Genomic DNA, 18,989 nt, shown 5'->3' on the forward strand with positions numbered 1-18,989 from the left:
AGTCATAAGAGGTAATATGCATGGCAATGCAGGAAGTTAATGACATGCAAACACATCTCAAGAAGGTTTTCACAGCTACCGTGTTTAATCCACCAAACATTGCTCCCAAATTGAGGTGAGACCTTCAAAGACAACCCAGATGGGACTTGAACCGGAGGTTGATGCCTTATCCCTTGGCCACTGGGCCATTTCGCCAATCATTTGTCATGGAGTTTTTGTATGCCTTCAACAAGATGCCAACGAAAAGAAGCCGGGTAACACTTTATTTTGATGGTCCCCCTTTAGATAGTCTGCTGACCGTAAGTTACTTTTCAAGTTCTTATCTGTTTACTTTCATCTGGATAGTATCTGTAGATTGTCTTTAAATGTTCTTAGGCAATCAATACAATGTCTACAGCATGTAAACATTTATTAAACTTTCGATAAGATAAGTGTTACCAATTTAGGTTCTAGATGTTCAACAGTGTTTCAGTAGATATGCAACAAATCTTCAACAGATGTTCAACAATGTATTAGTAAATATGCAACAAATCCTCAACATTTAATAAACTTGGTAAGTTACGTGTTACCAAATTAGGTTGTAGATGTTCAACAGTGTATCAGTAGATATGCAACTAATATTCTACAGATGTTCAACAATGTATTAGTAGTTATGCAACAAATCCTCAACAAGTTTTCAGAACATTGACCACCAAGATGTTTGTTGTTATTGTCTGCATGTAGTTGTTATCCAGTTTATGAATAGACTTTGACTAAACATTCAGATGCCTATAAGTAGCAACGCAAGATATTTTAACATGAACTTTAATCAAATATAAAATTAGGGTCAGGTACAATCTAAGAGTGTTTAATTAACTATTTGTTGCATTTAACCTAACTTTTAGTAGACAGTTATTTTACTTTAAAGGGCACATAGTTTACCTATTTTTTATGATTTAACATTAATATTATGGTTCTTCTGAGTGTGCCAGTTTAGGTTCGGTTTAAAACACAATTCAGATTTTTTTATTATAATGTGTTAAAAAGTGTCATGTTGGGGGCGTGTCCACAGTTCGCTGATTTATGGGTGTGTTGCTTTACATGTAAATTAGTTTCAACTTCCCGCCAACGTAACAAGGGGCGGGGCCATGAGCTCACCCACTCTGCGTTTGCAACAGAGTCTGACAGGCAGACAGAGAAGGAGCAGGAGTGAGAGGTTCAGCAATCAGTCGTACATGTACGACTCGGACACAGACCAAGCAGAGAGTACAAAATCATATGTGTCTTTGTACAGTTTTACAGCCAACTGTGTGCTAGTTTCAAGTGCTGAGCTTGTACACAGAAACTAATAACCACGCACACTGAATTAACTTTTACTGAGGCACCGTATGCGCCGCTCGAAGCCGCGACACGGCACACCAGACACTCTCTGTGGCGGGGCAGAAACATGAAGTGTTCCGAATCATCGCGCCACGCATTTTTTAATTCTAAACATAGGTTTCTATCAGGGTACACACAGCGGCAATTCATGTCTGCAGCGGTCCGAGGCGCCCAGCCGTCGACTTGAGTGTATGTTTAGAATTCTATAACGCATGCTAGTTAAGATCACAGGGAGCTTCTGGGATCGCGAGAAATGCAAACGGCAGAAGTATAAGGTAGACTCAATGAGAAGTACACGTTTGCAAACCTACCTAAAGATACAACCAATAATTCCGATTAGAGCGATAATGTGGAGAATATTGCTCTTGTGTTGAGCCCAATGAGCCTTGCATCTAAAAATAGAGCTAGGGTGTTCCTTTAGTGATATCGCTTCGACTCACGCTGAAAATGGTGCACGTGAATTAACAAACTGAGGATATGATGACGCGCCTGTCAATCAATATTGGTGGGCAGGGGGACCGCACTCCTACGTAAAGTTGCGGTCGGTTTGAAAACCGCTCCAATTGCTCCATAGTTTTTATGTTGTTAAATTGAAAAAAAAGCACTGGGTGTGCTTATTTCACCCCAATATGATGGTCTATACACCATACATGCACATATGTCTGTCCAAACAGCTTAAAAAGTAGATTTTTTACCATAGGTGCCCTTTAAGGTACATTTATCAGCTCATCTGTTGTCACACTGGGCCCATCAAAACGAAGTGAAAACCTAAGAAATGCTGTTGAATGACTGTAAGGAGCCAACATCACAGACAGCATGGCTACTAATCTGTAAATGTTCAGCAGATAGTCAACAGACAGGTAGTAGTGACACTGATGCAAGTATTTGAAGACAAAAACACAACAGCACCACACGTACAAGAACATACAAATAAATACCAGAGTCATTAGTTTGTCCAACTGCTTTTAATTTATTGCTGTCAAAACAAAAATAAAATAAAAAAATTAACAGCCCAGGTAATTAAGCTGAAGAAAACATTTGTTTCAGGACAATTAAGAACAATTGTTGTTACATCCACAGCGGAATGCAGTTTTTATGCAACGGATGCTCTTACAGCTGCAACCCATCACTGGGAAACATCCATACACAATCATTCACACACATGAACTAAGGACAATTTAGCCAACCCAATTCACCTCTACCACATGTTTTTGGACTTGTGGGGGGAACCGGAGCACCCAGAGGAAACCAACGCGAACACCGGGAGAACATGCAAACTCCACACAGAAACACCAACTGACCCAGCCGAGGCTCAAACCAGTGACCTTCTTCCTGTGAGGCTATCGTGCTACCCACTGCACCACCATGCAGCCGCTATATAATTTTTTTTTTTAATTCATAATTTTTTCAGGCTCAGTTCAGTAATTTAACTATTTTGTGGCAAAGAATTGTTTTTTTCATTGTCTTTAACATAGTAGGCTGAAAAATAACTAATTTTAGAAATACAATTTAGATGATGAGGTGACATGGTGGCGCAGTGGGTAAAACGTTCGCCTCACAGCAAGAAGGTTGATGGTTTGAGCCTCGGCAGGTGGCATTTCTGTGGCATACCATGTTGGCGTGGGCTTCCTTCGAGTGCTCCAGTTTCCCCCACAAGTCTAAAAACATGTGGTACAGGTGAATTGAGTAAGCTCAAATTGTCCGTAGTGAATGAGTGTGGATGGATGTTTCCCAGTGATGGGTTGCAGCTGAAAGGGCATCCGCTGTGTAAAACATGTGCTGAATAAGTTGGTGGTTCATTCCGCTGTGGCGACCCAGGATTAAAAAAGGGAAAGAAATTTAATGAATTTAGACGGCATTTAAAGGTTTTTGCATCTGATCTCAATATAATATATATTTTTGGCATTATAAGCTGAGCTTATTGTGCTCTACTTTTTTGCTTCTACATTTTAACAACAGTAAACAGAAACATTATTGAACAAAGAAACATACAATAAACATGGCCTTAACAATAAGTGACAGAGCAAATCTACTCTAATCACTTATTCAGACAAAAAGGCAAAACCCTTCCTTTTCATTGATAGGACTTTTATGTGAACATCTCCAACAATGAGCTCTCTACACTTTTGAGCGAACTCTGTTCATTTTCCTGGTGTGAAGCTGATGCTGTTAAATTGCTCCCTGTTAGCAAAGTACAGCTCTGCAATTGGAGCGAGCTGGGCCACTGTATTTCAAGAGACACCTTCTCTCTGGAATGCTCTGGTCATGGTTGCTCCACGTCTTGTCAGCTTCAAAAGCCTTTTGTAGCGATGTATGACATCACGAACATTATTAGCTGAAAAACTATTTAAAACAATTAATACCTTCATGACCAAATAATCACAACGCAACCACCTATCCTAAGCCTAATGAGCATGTAAAATTATAGAAAGAAGTATCATTAACACTGGCACATCTGTGTGTGTAAGAGCGTGAAAAAAGTACATTTGAGACAGAGAGATAGAATGTAGGTGTGTGTGTGTGAGAGCATGTACAAGAGTGAGTGTGTTAGTGAGAGCCCAGCAAGCATTTTTTGGTCTAAAAGACATCTATTAGACGTCTAAACATAGCCTAGACGTCTAGGCTAAATCACGGCTAAATTTGGGCTGTCAGTGAAAATCTAATAGACGTCTATTAGACGGTGAAATTTGGTCTAGGCTAAATCACGGCAAAATTTGGGCTGTCAGTGCAAATCTAATAGACGTCTATATACAGCCCAAGCATAAACAAGTCATCAAAATTTCAGCTAATGAATGATTATGTTTATACATTTAATAAATAACAAAAATACACATATACACATCAACATGTTTGATCAACAGGTTCTCAAAAATGCAATCCATTCAAACTGATTAAACAAAGCTTTTATTAATAAAAAGCAACATTAACAATATTAAAAACATTAAACAATAAAAAATAAATATATATAAAAATGTCAAAGTTATGACAAAACAAATAAAATAAAAACTAAGACTTTTTTCCTGTAGAACACAGAAGAAGATATTTTGAAGAAAGCTGAAAACCATACCATGGAAGTACAGGTTATACACGAATGGTTACAGGTATTCAGCTTTCTTCAAAATATCTTGTTCAACAGAATAAAGAAACTCAAAGGCTTATTTTTGCTTTATATGCACTCAAAAATATTCTTGTAGCTTAAAAATATTCTGATTGAATAACTGAAAGCATGTGGTCTGTTTTGAGGATGTTTTATGTTTTTATCTGGACTTTAAACAAGTTGGGACCATTGCTGTCTATAGAGAATGAGAGAGCTCTCAGATTTCACCTGAAGTATCTTAATTTGTACTTTGAAGACAAATCAATGTTTGGTACGACACGGATAACTAAACGTTTTCATTTCTGGTTAAAGAAGCCCTTTAAGTGTACATGAACCCAAAAAGTCCATCCAATCTATATGTGACACTCAGCAGGTTCAGCAGAACTTCTACACCAACATCTGTAGGTCTGTCACCAGGACCAGCATCCTCAGCCCAAACGATAAAGATCTCCACTGTTGTGTGTGCATTGAGATTCAGCCACTGCACTTTCAGTCCTGCAGAAAAAGGAGAGAAAATACTGAGATGTGTTCTAAACTCAGTTCTGTGACTGTGAGTTTTACAAATACATTTATGAAAGGAGGGTGGGTTGACACACTTACCACATATTCCTTTAAAAGTCTTCATTGAGGTAGATGCACAGACTCTTCAAATGAGGTAGGTCTTCAGGACACAATCACGCTTGATGGTTATGCATTAAAACTAGAAGAAAAAAAAACAAACATCTATTAACATAAAAAATAATTATCCACAGGTTTACAGCTTAAAGCTTTTTACTTATTTACACATTTAAATTCAGTTATTTATTCACTTATTTTAACTATTTTAGTATCAATGTGTTATATTCAATGTTTCTTTCTGTCAACAGCAGTTATATGGATAATGCATAAATATTGTTTAATATTCATTCTGTGTGTTTGATGTGACTCGAAAGCTTCATCCAGCTTGTGAATGCACATGGGCAATCTGCATATGGACAGGGAAACCAGCAAATGTGGTCATAGTGTAAATGTTTTAGTCTTAAGTGTTTAAGCAACTCACACCTGCTAGACTGCTCATTTTACAAAGCCACACTTAAATATCTGCGCAGGAAAAACAAATAATTACAAATATTAGAGAAGCATTATAATAATAACTATCAGCTTACTTTATACTAGATTATACTGTGACAAGTCAAAATACAGTTACTCATAATACTAAAATAAGACATTTTCCATAACATAGTAAAGTTTATTTATAAAATATAAATCAATAAAAAATCTGAAATTAACTTGAATTGATTTTCTAAAAACAGAGTTAACATGGTACTTGTGTTTAAAAGTCTCTTGTTATGAAATCACAAGCAAATATGATTTAAAAGCCAGAACTGCAGAAGTTTCATCTCATGACTGACTTTTTTATTTGACTTCATGAGGCAATTTAATTAAGATGACTCGCAATGTAGACAATAAATGCTCTTAATCACCGAACTTTGCTTAATAAGTGTTTAATTTTGCGTGTTTAAAATTTTGTAACACTCCCTCACACTGTTTTTGTCTGTCTAAGATTTTTGGAATAAATGGTGCCTGTCCATTGATATTAGCGTAATACTATATTAAAACTCACACATATAATAAAAAACATTGCTCACGACTTCCGGTTATGAGGCGTGCAGGGTAGTCGCGTGCTCCGCTTGCTCCCACAGTTTTACTTATAATTATCTTAATAGACATCGTTTTTTTCAGTTATTGGGCTAACGACAGTTTTCATAACTTGCTGCAGTCAATTTGATCGCGTTACCATGTCAAAGGCTAAAGGAAAGCAATCAGAAAAAGACAAGGAACTTTCGTCAGCATCTAGCATAACTATGGCCAACATTAGCGCGCTCCTGGAGGAACACAGAGAGGGCCTGTCAAGCCTGATTTTAAGTCCTCGTTTGAATCCCTCGCTTCAACGTTGGACAGCATTAATTCCACTGTTGCCGACCACGGGCAACGCATTGGCTCTCTGGAAACAAATGCCACGCTCGTTGACCAGCGGCTGCAGCAGCTGGAAAAAACTTGTTCCGATTTGCAGAAGGATAACGAGCAGCTCAAACTTAAAGTATCTGACCTGGAGGGCCGCAGCAGACGCCAAAACGTACGGATCATTGGCTTACCGGAATCAATCGAGGGTCCCCGTCCAACCGAGTTTTTTTCCAAACTACTTGCGGATGTTTTTGGCACGGATGTCCTTGCTTCACCCCCCGAACTTGATAGAGCACATCGAAGCCTTGCTCCGAAACCAGCTCCAGGAGGAAAACCACGGCCAGTAATCTTACGCTTTCACCGGTTCCAAGTTAAAGACCTGGTTATCCGCGAAGCTCGTAAACGGGGAACCTTGTACTACAAAAGCCACCCGATACGCCTTTTTGATAATTACAGCCCTGACGTTTTGAAACAGCGTGCTGAATACAGAGGTCCGATGGCCGAGCTATACAAGCGGGGGTACAAACCAGCGCTCCTGTACCCAGCGAGACTGCGCATCACTCTGCCTAACGGGGAAAAGTCATGGATCCAGTCCGCCTCGTCGGCTGTGAAATTCGTACAGGACTTAAGTACGAACTTGTAAGCAATTAAACTGACACCCTTCTCGTTTATATACCTACATATGCCTAGTAGGCTGTCTCTAAAAAGGTGATGTCGACATTATTGTAAATAATTTTGACCCCATTTTTTGTTTGTTTTTGAACTGTGAATTCTGGGATAATTTATAAAAGTACATAATACTTGTTATTTGCAATATAATAATGATTATCTATAGAAATAAGTTTGGGGCTTTCTTTTTCTTTGGTTTTTTTCTAGCCCTCATCTCTGTTTATTTGACTATAGCTTTTGAGATGTCTGAAAGTTCTATTTGTATTTCATTATGCTGTGGAAGCTGCGAGTTAAATATAAGGAAGTTGTGAAGTTTGCTGATCATTGTATCAGAGAATGTTTGTTGCTGTTTATGTTCGTTACAGCAACTGATTTAAATGTTGATTTGTTTAATGTTGTTATTTCTCTTCCTTTTTCTTTTCTTTTTCTCTTCTTTTTTCTTTTGTTTTTGTTTGTTTTGATTTTTTATTCATCATCTCATTTTTATGTGCTACCGGGGGCACAATTGAAGTGTAGAGCAAATATGTACAGATTCACGATCTCTAAAATGATTTTATGTCAAGTAATGTAAGAACAGTGCCAAGTGGTACACTGAGACTCATTAGCTGGAATGTGAAAGGGTTAAATTCGCCAGTAAAACGCAGCAAAGTGTTTGACCACTTGAAATCTTTAAACACTAAAATCGCCTTTTTGCAAGAAACGCACTTAATACCAGCGGACCATCTTAAACTTCGTAAAGGATGGGTGGGCCAGCTTTTTCATTCTTCATTTTCAAATAAGGCAAGAGGCACCGCTATTCTTGTGCACAAGTCAGTACCACTCTCGGTAACTAAAATAATCTCAGACCCTAATGGTCGCTTTATTGTTGTAGTAGGGAAGCTCAATGGCAACAATTTAATTCTTGCTAATGTATATGGCCCAAACTGGGACAACTGGGATTTTTTTAGTAAATTTCTGTATTCTCTTCCAGATATAAATTTTTGCCAGCTTATTCTTGGTGGTGATTTTAATTGCTGCCTAGATCCTTTATTGGATCGTTCATCTACCAGGCCCCTTTCTTTGTCTAAGTCATCCCAAGTCATAAAGCTATTTATGGAGCAGCATTCAGTCTATGATGTATGGCGCTTTTTCAACCCTTGCGATAAACAGTTTTCTTTCTTTTCCCCCTGTGCATGGATCTTTTTCACGAATTGATTATTTTCTCATCGACAAGAAACTACTCCCCTTTGTAAAAACCTGTACATATAATCCTATAGTTATTTCAGATCATGCTCCAGTCACAATGGACATATCTTTTCCGGGTAGTCCTTCAACACGTTCGCCATGGCGTTTTAACTCACTATTACTCACTGATCCTGACTTTATTCAAACCATTAATAATCGCTTAGATATTTTTCTTTCTACTAATATTACTCCAGATGTGTCCGCGTCAACAATTTGGGAGGCTTGTAAGGCTTACCTGCGTGGAGAGATAATATCTTATTCTGCCTACCGTAAGAAGCTCACTGCAGAAAAAAGCACTACCATTTCTAAAGAACTGGCAGATTTGCAATCTAGATGTGTGGATACACCTGACCCTGAACTCAATAAGGATTTACTTATGAAAAAGGCAGAATTTGATATCTTGATGGCTAATAAAGCAACTGAAGCGTTACTTAAATCACGTCATAAGTATTATGAGTTTGGAGACAAACCTGGCAAAATTTTAGCCCATCAGATTCGACAATATGCTTCAGCGCAACACATAACACAAATTAACACTGACAATGGTATTTCAATCGACTCTCAAAATATTAATAAACAATTTAAGAATTTCTACTATTCATTATACAAGTCTGAGTGCTCATCTGATGAAGCTCAGTTAGATAACTTCTTTCAGTCCCTTAACATTCCCTCAATCGACTCTGAAACTTCTTCCAGGTTGGATGTGCCCTTTTCAGTAGAAGAAGTTAAAAAGGCATTGTCAGCTATGCAGAATGGGAAATGCCCTGGGCCCGATGGATTTCCTATTGAGTTTTTCAAGACCTTTGCTGATAAGCTGTCTCCACTACTCTTAAATATGTTTAATGACTCCTTAGAATCTGGCACACTACCTCTCACTCTTAGACAGGCCACAATTTCTCTTATTTTAAAGAAAGGAAAGGATCCCCTTTCCTGCAGTAATTATCGCCCCATTTCCCTGTTATGTGTGGATGTTAAAATCCTAGCTAAGATGCTGTCAAAGCGTTTAGAAGATATTTTGCCCTCAAACTGTCCCTTTATGCGGATGATCTTTTACTTTTTGTTTCTGACCCGGACCGATCTATACCTTGTGTGTTGGACCTGCTGAAGGAATTTGGGCTAGTATCAGGATATAAACTAAATTTTCATAAAAGTGAACTTTTGCCTATAAATTCTGCAGCTGAAGCATACCAACTTTCTAAACTCCCATTTAAAATATCACTTGATAATTTTACATATTTGGGCATATGTACAACCAAGAATTACTCAGATCTGTTTAAAAGTAATTTCTCTTTTTTGATGGATAGAGTGTCTGAAGATTTTCATCGTTGGTCTCTGCTGCCCCTATCACTTGCTGGTAAGATAAATTGTATTAAAATGAACATACTGCCCAAGTTTCTTTATCTTTTTCAATGCATACCAATTTTTATTCCAAAACATTTCTTTAATTCCCTTGATAGTGCCATCTCTCATTTTATCTGGAATGGAAAAACTCCTAGAATTCGAAAAGGCATATTACAAAAAAATAAGGAGTTGGGTGGATTACCAAATTTCCTGTTTTATTACTGGTCTGCAAATATCCGCAACATGCTATTCTGGCAACTTTCTAATGCTGAACCACCTGCTTGGTTAAGGATTGAGGAGGCTTCATGTGGCACTCCCTCACTCACTTCTCTTTTATGCCTACCCATGCCATTTTCACCATCACAGTATTCTAAAAATATTTTAGTTAAAAATTGTCTTAAGATCTGGGTTCAGCTCAGACGTCACTTCAATTTACAGATCACACCTCTTCTATGTCCTGTTCACTCTAACCCTCTTTTTCCTCCCTCGCTTAATGATAAGGCTTTTGTAACATGGGTGAGATGTGGAATTGTTTCTATCAAAGACCTCTACATTGATAATATTTTTGCGTCATTTGAACAACTAACTCAAAAGTATAGTCTACCAAAGTCACAACTTTTCAGATATTTTCAGATTCGGGATTTTGTCCGTAAATACTTTCCCGGTTTCCCTACTATACCACCATCTACCCTGATCGATACCATCTCTAATATTAATCCCGGTCAAAATGGAGCCATCTCTAAAATATACAACTCCTTGCTCACGTCTCATACTTCTACATCTGAAAATTTGCGTTTTATTTGGGCTAGGGATCTTAACATAGACATAAAAGAAGATCTTTGGTCAACAATTTTACAAATGGTCCATACATCATCTGTATGTGCTCGCCATGGGATTCTACAGTGCAAAGTAGTTCACAGAGTTCACTGGTCTAAGTGTAAACTGGCTCGCATGTTCCCTGCTATTGATCCAACCTGTGACAAATGTCATGCTGAACCTGCAAATCTAGTTCACATGTTTTGGACCTGTCCAGCTCTGTTTCCTTTTTGGGAGTCTGTTTTTGATTCATTTTCAGCAATTACATCTATTGATATTGATCCTTCTCCGTTAATTGGCCTGTTTGAAGTTCTTCCCCCTGACTGTGAGTTACCATTTTTTTTTTCTGAATTAATAGCTTTTCTGTCATTATTAGCTAGGCGGTGCATTTTGTTGCAGTGTAAGTCTCCTCAACCCCCATCCCATACTCAGTGGATTAAAGATGCCTTATTTTTTGTTAAATTAGAAAAAATTAAACATAGTCTTCGAGGTTCAGTGGTCAAATTTTCTAATATTTGGTTGCCTTTTTTGGAACATGTCAAATCTCTGAGACTTGAGGCAATTACTGTGGAGTGAAGGGTTGCCATTCTTGCATTTTTGTTTTGATCTGTGCTTCCAGTTGAGTATTAGTGCTGCTGATATAGCACAAACATACAACTTTTTCTTGACATAGAACCACAAGTTTTAAGAATGTGCCACCCTCCAGCCTATTTAGTTTAATACACTTTCCCTTTTCTCTCGCTTTTTTTTTTATTTTTATTTTTATTTTTTTTTCTATTTTTTCTATTTGTTTATTTTATTTTATTTTATTTTATTATTACTGTTTATTTTACTTAATACACCATGCTGTCAACCTCGACGTCTGGTACAGACCTGTTTATATGCTCAATTTGAAAATTGATTTATGCACATCATATAGTGTTTATGCATGTCATATACTGTGTGTCGCACAATATGAGGGTTATAGTGTGGTTTATTTATTTATTTATTTTTTCTAATCAATGTTGTACTGTTATATATATTTTTTTTTTCTGTTTGTACTGTTATTGTCTCTTTTTACTTTGTTTGTTAACTGTCAAAAAAATCTAATAAATAAATCTTAAAAAAAAATAAATAAAATAAAACAAATAAGACTTTCTCCAGAAGAAAAAAAAATTATAAGACATGCTGTGAAAATTTCCTTGCTCTGCTTAACATCATTTGGGAAATATTTAAAAAATAAAATAAAAGGGAGGCTAATAATTCTGACTTCAACTTTATTATATATATATATATATATATATATATATATATATATATATATATATATATATATATATATATATATATATACATACACACACACACACGTGTGTTTATCATCAAATGTCTTACTTGATTGGGATCATCAGTATTGTTGGCACTGTATCTTAACCAAAGTTGGATGGGTGATTGACTCCCAGCAGTTCTGATGCGGTGGTTGTTTCAGGCATCTTTAAAGAAGGCAAGATGTCTCTGCAGTTGTGGCAAAAAACTCCAGTAAAGGGCAAATATGTCAGTCTCAGAATCTGGATTGAGCACTCCTTTTGTCTCCATGTTGTAGAAGATGTGATAGAATATGCTCAAAACATGTTCATACACATCCCTCCAAAGCCTTTCAATTCTGTAGATGAAGAGTTTTTATTCTGAAACCATCTATACCTCCGTGAACAACCAATCTCCATCTAAGGAATATAAGGAATAATTTTTTTTTTTTAAACAAGTTCAATATCAAAAAGTTACAGGATCTTTCATATAACAACGCACAGTATCCAAACATCAGATTAGAAAGGTGTGAACATGAAATGTTCATCACTGAAACTGCCAATAGACACCCTTGTTTTAAAGTAAGAACTACTCAAGTAATCTGGTAAATCTATCAATATGACTATACATTTTCAGAAAACAAACTATCACAATGCAAGTCTTTTCCAATATAATTTTAGGTCTAATACCATAATGTTTAATTTTCTTGTCTATCATACACATATTTTTTTCTAATGTAACTTTTTTTTTAAATAGCTTTTTTAATAGAAAAGCTTTGTGTCCCTAAAAACTATATATCATTATAAGAGGGTAATGCATGCTTCAACAGAGGTAAGCGCATGAGGTAATGGGGAAAAAATGTTAAAAGGAGCTACTGTACAATAATACTACAGCTTGTAAAAAGTTCCTTAAATTTTCATTCTAATGCAAGTAATAAGATACTATATTGTTACAATAATGTAAGTACCTGATGAGCTTGTGATTCCCGTCAATATGCCACATAGCATTGGGACAAAGCACAATGTACTGACGTCGCCTTATTGTTTGCATTGACAGTGCTCGCATCAGTGTTCCATGAGGATCTACTCTTCTTACAGATTCTCTTACTCTTGAAGCTTGTAAGGGAAAAATAAAAAAAGAATAGTTATCAAAATGCAAAATGAAAGAAAAATACTGCCTAAAATGTCTTAATTAAAAAATAAAAATCTTAAAATATAAAAATAGTATTTAGAATAACATTTGCAAAGACAGTAAGATGGCATAAGCAATAGTTTGTATAATTATCACACATGCATTTTCTCAACAGCAGTACACCTCAAACTAAAGAAAAAATGTTGCCCTAATTTTTGAATAGACCATTTCAATATGGTAATGGCATTGGCCCTTAAACGTTTGCTGCTTGTTATCATACTATATCATAACTATAACAAGAAGCAATTCAATCTTAATTTCACGTTAAAACAACGATCATATCATTATTTATCATTATGTGGACCTTTTTGGATTTTCTGAGTGTATGGAAATTAAATTATAAATGTAAAACAGGAAATACATAACGACCATTGCTATTGTTTACATTCCTCGAAATGGTCTATAGGTAGCCAAAGGAGGACATTTTTACCACAATATTTACATACCATACATTGTGATAACTGAGACTGATGAAAAATGTTATTTAAATATTAGGGTGTTAATTACTTTGAACGTGGAGTCCTCTTGCTTGAAGATGACCATGAATCATCCTGTACCCAGAGTTTGGATACACTCTCTGTATTTCCTCAATGGTACTGTCAAGTTCTGCATCACTCATAGTTGAATACAGGTCAGAAAACCTAAAAAAAAAATTTGGAATCTATAATTAATTGAGAGGGTTATCTTGGTACACTGGTGTGGACCTGTATAACGAAACAAAGAAAAAAGGGGACCTTCAGATTATTCTGATTATTAAAGTATGTCCAGCTAAAAAATTATAATAATAGTTTAAATGTGAGTGATTTGAAGAGCCACTCTGGATCACTGAAAAGTCAGGCAAAATAGTCTGGTAAGTTATATTAAACTGTTCATTGTATATCGACGTGTAACATAAAAGTTTAATATTCTCTTACCTCACACGATGCTGTGTCATCCTCCGTCTGACAGTTCTCTCACTTACTCCGAATATTTCCTCTATTTCTTGAGCAGTAAAACCGTTTAATAGGTACATCTTTAGTGCCTCTAATGGGATGTCGTACTTAGGACGTCCCGGTCCGAGGGTAGTGTCTGAACAACCTCTTTCGAGACACCGTACAATCTCACAAAGATTTCTTGAAGCTACTGGATCTATGTCGGAGTTTGTGAGAGCCGCAAAGTGTAAAAGTACATCAACTCGAAGCAAAAGGAAAATCATCATTGTCAGATACATTTGAAAGCTGGTGTAATTCCGCAGCTACATTGAGTAAAACCGCCATTTTTTCTCTGTATTTCAGCCCCTCCCACTAATTACCATAGGCTTTGCATACAGGTTGACGTTGAAAATGAAATCGTAAATAAAAACTGAAATGAAAAAGTGTCAATAAAAGGAAAGCTTAAATTTACATTTTAATTTGAATTTTGTCACTATTATAGCGTGAACATTAATAACATGCTTTGTAAAAATTGTGTTTGCATTTTATTTTTCAGATTGGCTTTTCATTTTATTATTGGCAGTCTTGACGCGGAAATGCAGTGAAAATTAAATCTTAAATTGGAAACTTTATTTTAATTATCAATTTGACAGGGACGATGTGTTGTCAAAGTGAAAATGAAATAATTTCATTTCGATTTCAATTTTGGCAGATATTTTGCGAACAGTGTTTTAAAATGAAATTGTTAATCTGATTTTCATTTCAAAAGTTTATTTGATTTATTTAAAATTGGCAGGATTTCCCTTCCATATGCAAGTACATGTCAACTTACACTAACTCTAACCCCAAGCCCAACCTTACAGTCAATTTATAATCTAATGGGAATTAGTTGGCATGTATCTTAAATTAAACAAACGGACCATCAAAATAAAGTGTGACAGAGATGAAATATAACTTTATGAATTTTTTCTTTAATAATCCCTGGCCACAATTATAAGCACCCTTAGAAATTCTTATGAGTAAATTATCTCCTAAATATAATTTTATTGAAGGTTTCAATTTCTTAGCACACCATGGTGACAGGAAACATGATGTTGTCCGGTCATGACGTCTTTTTGCACAGATGAATAAGTTAATATTAGTAACACAAAGCCCAAACCAATCTAATCATTCGTCACAAAGGGTAAAACCAAATAATATACTTTTGATGTACAGCAAAAGATTGTTGATCTTTACATAATACAAAGTGGCTTTAAGAAAATACTTTAAAATTAAATATTCTCATTTCCAACATCAGGGAAATAAAGAAGTTTTAATGGACTGGAGATGTTAAATATCTGATCGAAACATGACGTGTGTCAATATTGTCTTTATGTGCAGCAAGGAGAACAATTTAAGAGACCAAATACTCTATAAAGATCACAGATGTAAAATTGCAGAATTTTTTATTTTTTAATAGTAAAAATAAAGGAAAACTACATCTCCATCAAAACAAGTCATTTTAGACACTGTTAAAGAAACCAATCATCTGCTGTCATGCAAAACCCAACTACACTATAGTAATTTAACATACTGGAACTTCAGCCAGGACTGGCTTCTATCGCCATTTGAAATTAGATTTTTTTTCCTCATTTTATTTCCCTAACCCTAAGCTAGAACACATTAAAGGTTTGGTACACACAGGGATAAAAAGTGCCCCCAGTCCACAAATAAGTATATGCCCAGATGTTGTTTGTGGACCTAATTTAATAATAATAATTCCTTACATTTATATAGCGCTTTTCTGGGCACTCAAAGGACTTTACACATAGGGGGAATCTCCTCATCCAGCACCAGTGTGCAGCATCCACCTGGATGACGCGATGGCAGCCATTTTTGCGCCAGACCGCACACCACAAACCAGCTGATAGGTGGAGAGGAGAGAGAGTGATAAAGCCAATTGGGATATGGGGAGTGTTAGGAGGCCATAATGGACAGAGGCCAGTGGGCAGATACTCTTTTTGAAGGACATCCTGGGATTTTTAATGACCAAAGAGAGTCAGGACCTCGGTTTGATGTCTCATCCGAAAGATGGCGCCCACTGAGCATTATAGTGTCCCCGTCACTATACTGGGGCATTAGGACCCACACAGACCACAGGTTGAGTGCCCCTTGCTGGCCTCGCAAACACCACTTCCGACAACAGCCTAGCTTTCCCATGTGGTCTCTTCCATCTAATTGTACACCGAAGGTCCTAGACATCTTGTTCAGATATATCGTCACCATAGAATTATAAGGTTTTATCTGACATTTTTGACAAAATTGAGTTATTGACATATTCTTATTAAATGACATTATGGAATGTTTTTATAAGTTGTTTACATTTTATTTAAAAAAACAAATGTTACACATACTGTTTGCTATGGATTGCAAAAACTTTGAAGCTCAGTATCTCAAAATCAGTCAAGACGCAGATAGAACCTTGTAATTCTAAGGTGACGAAATGTCATCATATTTTATATCAAAACAGCCAAAAGATAACCAACAGATTAAAAAAAGTATTTGATTCTGCCATAAACCTCCCAGTTCCTATGGAAAATGAGTATTCACAAACCTTGTCAGGCATGAAGGGGAAAAAATCAGAGCTGTTTTTCATGCAAACTGAAGTTGCAGAAAGTTTTGAATACAAGGTGCCAACAATTATGGCCAGAGAAAAAAAAAATATTTCATAACGTCATATTCCCCTCATGTTAAATTGTATAACTTCAATAAAATTTTTATCATTTTGCTGATTACTTGATTAAAAGATCAACAGGAAAAACTATGCAGATTTATTTTTACAGCCATCTTTGCCACTATTTACCAAGGGTGACAATTTTGTCCATGACTGTATGTGAGAATCCAGATTCAGTGTTACGACTTGATGCGTCCTGACTGCCTTTTAATTAATTTGATTCATAATGAACATCAATTAAACTCATTACACAATATTCAAATTACGGATTTTTGAAAGAAGGTCTTACTGCATATCTTTTTCGACGATAATGGCTTTTCGCCCCTGACCTTGGCGTCGCTAGCACAGTGCTCTAATCACTGAGAGACAGCAAAGCTTTCAAGTCAGTTAAACCTCAAGGCCTTTTTTTATGATGCCATTGTCCCCACTCCCCCCAGCATAGTATTACTTCATTATCTAGACTGGAGTTTGCATACATTATTATGATGTTGTAATGTTAAGTTTGTGAAATTAGCTTATGATATCAAAGGAACACAAGAGCAATTTATGAAAATATTCTTTAAAAAAACCCTGCAGTACATCATACGTTGATTAGTCTATGCACTGCTGATGTCTGACAAACTTAATAGCAGTTTGGGACGTGGTAAATTCACAATCATGTGAATTATGTAGCGCACATGAAATTCTTTTTCTTGCTGTGACAGCTAAAGCTAAATAAGGAATTTAAACTGACTCAGGCAATGGTGTGTATTATTAATATACCTAACTAATATAGAAACAAAATGTATCAAACTGTGACCATCTAAAACATAATTTAACTGAAGTTTCAGGCAAGCTGCTTCCAATTAAAAGCTCCTTCATGTGCTTTGTCTTAAGTTTAAATAAAAATATAAATATAATGTAAATACTGACCAGATTTTATAGATGGTTGCATGAAAGATTCATCCTCTGAGAACTCTACTGGAAATTACAACAACGTGTAAGTTTGTATGTGTAATACTGTTAATGTTTATTTGTAAAACATAATTTACATATTGACTACTGACCTGATTCTAAAAGTCTGTTTTTATGTGCAGATTTACTGACGGATTTTCTTGAAGCAGAAGTGTGTTCCTCCTCAACTTCTGTGACCACTTTAACAGCTAACAACAATAAACAGTTGACATGTTCAAAACGCTGTACTGACATTTGATTTTTAACAACGCATACATTATTGGTTCATGACGACTCACCTGTGTCAGAACTTTGCCGTTTGTGTTGAGAAGAGTGACTGACGGATTTTCTTGAAGCAGAAGTGTGTTCCTCCTCATCTAAATATAACAACAATAAACAGTTTGTTTACATGCTTTAGTAATCGAACATCAGAACACAATTTTTAACGACGCATACATTGTTGGTTCATGACGACTCACCTGTGTCAGAACTTTGTCGTTTGCATTTAGAAGATTTACTGACGGATTTTCTTGAAGCAGAAGTGTGTTCCTCCTCAACTTCTGTGACCACTTTAACAGCTAACAACAATAAACAGTTGACATGTTCAAAACGCTGTACTGACATTTAATTTTTAACAACGCATACATTATTGGTTCATGACGACTCACCTGTGTCAGAACTTTGCCGTTTGCGTTTAGCAGAGCGACTGATGGATTTTCTTGAAGCAGAAGTGTGTTCCTCCTCATCTAAATATAACAACAATTTTGAAAAGTTAGTGTTGGCACCTTTTATGGATTAAACTAGCAAACTTTCAGTTCATAGCTTATGATAAAATCACAATAATACTCACCCATATCTGTAGTTTGACTTAGTTCTTCCCCAGTCACTGTCAGACACACACAAAAAAAAATTTGCCTCAAGAGAAATATACATAAAAACAGATCAAGCACATTAAACATATTACAAAGCTCTCTGGCACTTTATTGCAAGGTTTGTATGACCACTTTAAACTGATTAACACTGTAATTTGGGTACTGCGAGTCATCTTGACTGATACAGTTTTATGCTAATTTATTCATTTCACATTTATTTTTGAACAAATTAAGTGTTCATCATTTTTTAAATGCTGTGTCTCATTTAAAGACAGTAAGAAAGCCAACAAGAAAGGGTTGTTTAGAAATAAGCCAAGACAGAAATCAAATATTAAAAATCTAAAAGAAAAAATATTAAAAACAGTATTACTATTACTTTAAGTTACTGTAGTAAAAAAACAAACTAAATCCACTGTACTTACCATCAGTGCTAAACTGGATTTCCTCCAAAGATCTTCCTTTGTATACTTCAGACCCTTTCTCTAGAGACAACAGCAACTTGCTTACTTTTGCTAGTTGTATGGTGTTTTCCGACAATCTGTAATATTCGCAGTGAACGCGCACGTCGTGACCCATAAATTTAGCTAACTGGTCAAGCTCATTATCTTTTAAGTTCATAATCTGACACAGAGTTG

At 36.0% G+C, this 18,989-nt stretch overlaps 1 protein-coding gene and 1 pseudogene across 1 annotated transcript in view; both read left to right on the top strand.

Annotated features, from left to right (window-relative positions):
• LOC130222028 (NLR family CARD domain-containing protein 3-like) overlaps positions 1 to 18,989 on the top strand; it is a 503,712-nt gene that overhangs the window by 67,373 nt on the left and 417,350 nt on the right.
• The window catches only part of LOC130222147 (gastrula zinc finger protein XlCGF8.2DB-like), a 245,622-nt pseudogene that overhangs the window by 42,152 nt on the left and 184,481 nt on the right, over positions 1 to 18,989 (top strand).

The sequence above is a fragment of the Danio aesculapii genome, chromosome 4 (genome assembly GCF_903798145.1).
Source record: "Danio aesculapii chromosome 4, fDanAes4.1, whole genome shotgun sequence".
In the NCBI taxonomy this organism is placed as follows: Eukaryota; Metazoa; Chordata; class Actinopteri; order Cypriniformes; family Danionidae; genus Danio; species Danio aesculapii.